At 54.4% G+C, this 6,201-nt stretch overlaps 1 long non-coding RNA gene across 1 annotated transcript; it reads right to left on the bottom strand.

The window, feature by feature from the left end:
• Nucleotides 1–4,539: 4,539 nt before the first annotated feature.
• LOC134400397 (uncharacterized) lies at nt 4,540–5,910 on the bottom strand. The gene is made up of 4 exons (XR_010025579.1): nt 5,823–5,910; nt 5,661–5,698; nt 5,152–5,189; nt 4,540–4,618 (listed from the first exon to the last, which is right to left on the bottom strand). It is a non-coding gene; the product is annotated as an uncharacterized LOC134400397 (long non-coding RNA).
• Between the last annotated feature and the right edge of the window lie 291 nt (nt 5,911–6,201).

Here is a 6,201-nt window from a genome sequence, read left to right as displayed (position 1 = left end):
ATTATTTCCAGATAAGCAGGTATTAATACTTGCAAGATGGCAGAGAATATGGCTGCGGGAGCCCATAAGCGCAGAGCGTCTTTTTCAGCACAGAATTCAGTCTGAGAGCTTGTGCAACGGCTGGGATGACTCCAGGTTATTCTCCCTTCCCCGTGGAAGGGCTTCTGCCTTGTTGACTGCTTTGAGTTGCCTGCCTCTGATCTCTGAGAGACTTGCACCTCGGAGTCACGATAGCGCAGCCCTTGAGAGTTTCTCAGCACATGGAAAACTTTCTCTTTAAATTGGTAACAGTCAAAGCAGGGGAGGATGTCACATGGTCTTCCACCATCCCAAGGTTTCTGCCCAAAGGATCGGTGCACGGATTTGCAAGAGTCCTCCTTGGGTCAACTTGCTCTGGCAGCTTGTTCAGAGCAAAGGGTCGTTAGTCAATTCTGTAGCGTTTTCATGCTTTGCACCTCCTTCCGCCATTGCAGCAGCCTCAGTGTTTGAGCTGTCAGAGGCGTGAGACCGATGTTTACCACGCAAGAAAGGTTGGGAGCATTTGGTTGGCTCCGTTTGTATTCTTGGTTCATCCCTTTGATTGTTGTAATCCTCTATCCTCATCATAGAGGACTTTGTTGTTATTGATGGCTCAACAGCTTCAGCTATTGTGCTGTTCGGAAAAGTAGTAAATGGAAAGGACAGGACAGGACAGGACAGGCAGAGAGACAGGGAGAGCAAGAACGAGGCTGAGGCCTCAGCTGCTGTGAATGACGCTGCTGCCTGAGATGTGGAGCGGATGAAGCAGAAGCTGTAACTTCCCTTCTGGACCTCACATTAAGCTGCCCTCTCCTTCTACTAGCTCTTGGAAAGGGACTTGGTGGGATTCTGATCAACGCTCCGCTTTCCTTTGGAGACAACCGTCTTAAATTAAACAGTGTCATCAATAAAGCAACAGAAGGGACAGGAAAAGAGAAGACTGAAGTTCTGAAATGTGGTTGCTGTTTGTAGCCAAGAAGTCACAACTAAGAAGGTACAGCCCTAATTAAGCTCTGGGGACTTGAGGATAAACATGCAAGGACATGAGTACTGACTAGAAGTGCCGTTCATCTGTAATCGCTGGCATTGGAAGAAACTTTATAACGTTGTGCTTACCAGAAGGGGATATAGGACCCTGGGTATTACACCTTCTCCAGAGACTATCGCCCCAATAGATGGTGAAATCAAACAGGATGCATCACTCTTTTGGCTCTTCACACACTGTTTATGGATTTACAAAGGAGTTTGATCCTGACCAGGAGGCCTCAGTCTCTATGCAGAGAGACTTTCCCGGTATTTCATTGCTCATGGCATTGACGATGTTAGCAAGAAGTGTGCCATTTCACTGACTGTTTGTGGAGCAAAGACATTTGGACTCCAAAGAAATTTAGTTAGCCTGACCCTTCCTCCGGAGAAGTCTGGATCCCTCCAGGAAAGCAAGGCCTACCAGAGGAACCGGCACTGAGGGGCTACTCGCGGGGAAACCAGGGGTGCCCTGTCCGGTGGCGGTAGGCCTTGTTTCCCCGGCCCGGCCATTTTCATAAGGAAACAGGAAGTCTCGTGAGGCTTCCGGTGAAACTTCCTGTTTCCAGCGGGACTTCAGGAAAGACCCGCCCAGGCTGGCTGGGCAGAAGCAGCAGTCAGCTTTGGGCAGCGGAAGAAGCAGGACTGGAGCTAGCCAGTGCGGGAGCAACAGCAGCTGCAGGATGATGACGGCAACCCAGGCCCAGCAGCACCAGTAGGAGCAGCACTGTGTAGTGGGGTGAGTGGGTGGGTGGGCAGGCCACTGGCTCACTTCACTGCCAGGGCTGGGCCTGGGCTGGGATAGTGCGGGTGCTGGGCGGCCATTCTTTAGGGGTGTGGGGTGGACAGGCCACCAGAAACCTTCGCTGCCAGCCCGGACTGGTGAGCCTATGCTGGTCCAGTGCTGGCACAGGGCGGCCATTCTTTGGTGGGTGGCGTTTGGCAGTCTGCCATCTCCTTTGGCTGTCTGGCCTGGATGGATGGGCCTGGGATGGGACGGCACAGGTTTCAGGGGGCCATTCTCCAGGGTTTGGGGTGAGTACATGGGTGGGCAGGCCACTGGCTCCTTTGGCTGCCCGGCCCTCACAGCTGGGCCTGAGCTGGGACAGTGTGGGTGCCGGGTGGCCATTCGCCAGGTGTTGGGGGTGGGCAGGCCACCGGCACCCTTTGCTGCCCAGAACAGATGGCTGGGCCTGGGCTGGGCCAGTGCGGGTGCTAGGTGGCCATTCTGTGGGTTTGGGGGTTTGGGGCAGGCCCCTGGCCCCCCACCCCCTGGAGAATGGCCACCTGGCACCCGCACTGGCCCAGCCCAGGCCCAGCCACCAGGGATGGGCAGCGAAGGGAGCCGGCAGCCTGCACAAACCCCACCTAACGAAGAATGGCTGCCCTGCACCAGCACTGAACCAGCACAGGCCCAGCTTTCCAGATTGCTCAGCAAAGGGTTCTGGTGGCCTGCCCACCCCACTCCCAGAGAATGGCTGCCCGGCACCTACACTGTCCCATCCCAGGCCCAGCCACCAGGGGTGGCAGCGAAGGGAGCCGGCGGCCTGCGCAAACCCCACCAAACCCCCACAACCCAGAGAATGGCCACCCAGCACCCGCACTGGCCCAGCCCAGGACCAGCCGCCCTGGCGCAGGCAGCGAAGGGAGCCGATGGCGTACCCACCCCCAGAACTTGGAGAATGGCAGCCTGGAACCCACACTGTCCCAGCCCATGCCCAGCCACCCAGGCCAAGCAGTGAAGTGAGCTGGCGGCAGGCCCATCCCCATCTCACCCCCTTGGCCCGGGTGAATGGCCGCCCGACATCCACACTGGCCCAGCCCAGGCCCAGCCACCAGGGACGGGCAGCGAAGGGAGCCAGTGGCCTGCCTCTCCATACACCCATTCCCACGCCCTGGAGAATGGCCATCCGGGCCGGGCAGCGAAGGGTTCCGGCTGTCGGAACCCTTCGCTGCCCAGTCCGGATGGCTGGGCCTCGGCTGGGCCAGTGCGGGCACTGGGTGGCTGTTCTCTGTGGTGTGGGTGTGGCAGGGGGCTGGCGGCTTCCGTCGATGCCCAGCCCAGGCAGCTGGGCCTGGTCTGGGACAGCGGCAGCAGAGGCAGCCATCTTGCACCCCATCCTCAAGTCATCGTAAACCTAGGCCATCAGATATTATGCTGCGATTTTACTTTAACAGTCTCTCACAATCCCCTGGGAAGTCTGTGGCAGACTATTTGGGAGACTACGTCACCTGTCAGAGCATTGTACGTTTGGAGGTACCTTGAATGCCTTGCTGAGGGAACGGCTAGTCTGTGGCATCAATGGGGACAGGATGCAGAGGCGTTGATAGGCAGAATGCAAATTAGACTTTAAGAAAGCCCTGGAAATTGTGCAAGCCGTGGAGGCGGCAACTCAGAATGCTTTCGATTTGCTGTTTCTCTATATGCTGATAGGAGAAACTAAGGGGGGAGGTGTGCACTTTGGTTCACTTTAATTTCTGCTTTGACAAATGTGAGCCGGTCTTGAGCAAAAGCACAAAAGCTCAAAATTTTAATAAGAGACACTCGCCTAGTTACAACTAGGCCTGTGCAAGCCTCGGGCCACAGATTTTGAAATTCAAATTATGATGGTCATTTCATGACAGATCTGCCATTTTAGGACGGAACCACTGTTTTAATGCACAGCCCTGTTGTTGTTTATTCGTTCAGTCGCTTCCGACTCTTCGTGACTTCCTGGACCAGCCCACGCCAGAGCTTTCTGTCGGCTGACAGCCCTAGGCCTCCGTAAAGGAGAAACGGCCTACAAAGCATCCAGAGAGCTTCAGCTATGGGGCGGTATATAAATGAATTAAATAAACCGCCCAGAGAGCTTCGGCTATTGGGCGGTATAAAAATGTAATAAATAAATAAATAAAATAAAATAAAATAAAATAAATAAAATAAATAAATAAATACAACTCCCAGCATGCATTGCCTAGGGGGGCTGAACCTACCAGAGCCCAGAGACAGTTGGCACTCGTGTCCTTCCCACTGCCACTACCGTGATCGCCTGCTCACGGGCGTAGTGGCTCGCTCGTTGCTGCAATCTGCCACCCCCCACCATGGCCAGCCACTGCCTGAAGTGATCCAGCATACTCTGGTCCCCGGAGGAGTCCTCATGCGTTCCACAGGCACCACGCAGACGCCTGCTTTGGATGTTGGGAGGAGCAGTCGTCTGTGGGGCGCCTGCAGAACACAAGAGGACTCCTCCAGGGACCAGAGTATGCTGGATCACTTCAGGAAGTGGGCGACCATGGTGGCGGGTGGCTGATTGCAGCAACGAGCGAGCCATTATGCCCGTGAGCAGGCGATCACGGCAGCGGCAGCGGGGAGGACACGAGTGTCCACTTCCCAGGCAATGCATGCTGTATATGTTGTATGTATTTTTCATTAAAAAATAAAAAAGGAAAAAAGTAATGAGAGAGAGAGAGAGGGAGAGGGAGAGAGAGATGAAAAAGAAGGATAGAAGAAATGAAAAAGGGAGAGAGAGAGAATGGAAGAGGAAATAGAAGGAAGGGAGGAAAAGAAGGCAGGAATGAGCATCTTTTCATTCTTTTCCTGCAAAAACAGAGACATTGGAGAAGTGAGTCCACGAGGTTTCTACAGGGTTTGCTCCATTGGAGCGACTCCCCATTCCAACCATTTCTCCCCACTACGCTTGTCTTCCCCATGCAGGGGATTCAGCCATAGGACTCCTCACCTGCAGCCGGAAGTCGTTTGGCCCAGCCACAGACTTGGGCCACCCCACTGACAGTGAGGCCATGGGGCTGGGGGAGGTGTGCTTTGGATTTCCACGGGGGTCTCCGATCCCAGCACTGACCTGACCCAGGGCTGCTTAGCTTCAGCTGGCGGCCTTCGTGAAGTGCCTTCAGGCCATGCCCTGAGCCGTATTCACCCTTCCCCAGGGATTCCCACAGCAGCCCTGTGAGGTGGATCAGAGCCCACAGGAGTCTTGTTCGGGCTTTCAAGCTGCCACTTACCTCTCTATATATACATGGCCAGGACAGGGGGCCACACCACAGAACCCCATCCCCACTGTGACATTTTCCCTCAACACATCTGAAATGCAGAAGCAAAAGAAAATTCCAAACCTTTTCTCGGCAGGCTCCTCATTTTTTGGCTTCCTCTTCTGAAAGTAAAAGTGTGAGAGAGGAAAGTTAGTAATGACTGCTGAGGGGCCTCCGTGGTTTTCTGTCTATTCGGACCCCCCTGGGAGGGGAGCCCAAGGGCCCAACGATCCCCCTTCCCAGGGGCCGACACAGCTTCCGCCTCCCTGTGTCCCCCAACCCTTTTGTGGGAGGCAGTTGGGTGGGTGCGGAAAAGAGCAGCAGTGTGGCATCTTGCTCCTTCAATAGCCCTGGACACACTTTGTCACCGTCCTGCTGCAGACAGTGCTGAAAACAGGGTCTCGCAGAAGGGGGCCACACAGTGGATTTCCCTCCCCATAAATGGCAGCCCGGGGGGGCCCAGGGTCGGCCTCAAGGGCTTCCACCGATTCATGGGGTGAGTTTGGGAAGAGCCAAAGAGTGTTGTGAGCAGAGAGCACAGGGCTATTGATTGCTTTACTGCTTCCCCTTTGTAGCTCAAAGGGGCTCCTCACCTTTTTCTTGACACCTTCCTCCTGAGGTTCCCTTTGGTCTAAACAGAAGGAAATAATGAAATCAGGCAGGCATTTCCTGCTGTAGGACCAGTGTTCCCCCTCATTTGATGACTCTGGGGATGATGGAGGTGGGAAAGGAGATGTCAGAGAAGGTGATCTTACCTGAGCAGGTTGTTGTGCCGTTGTTTTCGTTGATGGCCCAGCTCTTGGTGGAGAAGATGGAAGGGACTGTTTCAGTGGAGGAGATGATGTTGTAGGTGAAGGACACGAGGATGCAGAAAGAGGAGAGGATGGAGAAGGAGAAGATGGTGGGGAACAAGACTCTGGTGATGACGGGGATTGGTTGGATGATCCCGAGTCCTGTGAACATACCAGTGCAGAAACTTTACTTTGGTCTAGAGTATAATTGATCACTTCCCAACTTTCACCACTCAAGCTCCACTACCTGTATGTTCATTTGGCTTAGGGGCTTTTGCCCTTGGGAAAGTCAGGGAACACATTTGGCCAACACATTCATCAATTCTCTCACACACACACCCCG

The sequence above is a fragment of the Elgaria multicarinata genome, chromosome 6 (assembly GCF_023053635.1).
Source record: "Elgaria multicarinata webbii isolate HBS135686 ecotype San Diego chromosome 6, rElgMul1.1.pri, whole genome shotgun sequence".
Lineage (NCBI taxonomy): Eukaryota > Metazoa > Chordata > Lepidosauria > Squamata > Anguidae > Elgaria > Elgaria multicarinata.
This window is presented reverse-complemented; position numbering and strand designations above follow the sequence as displayed.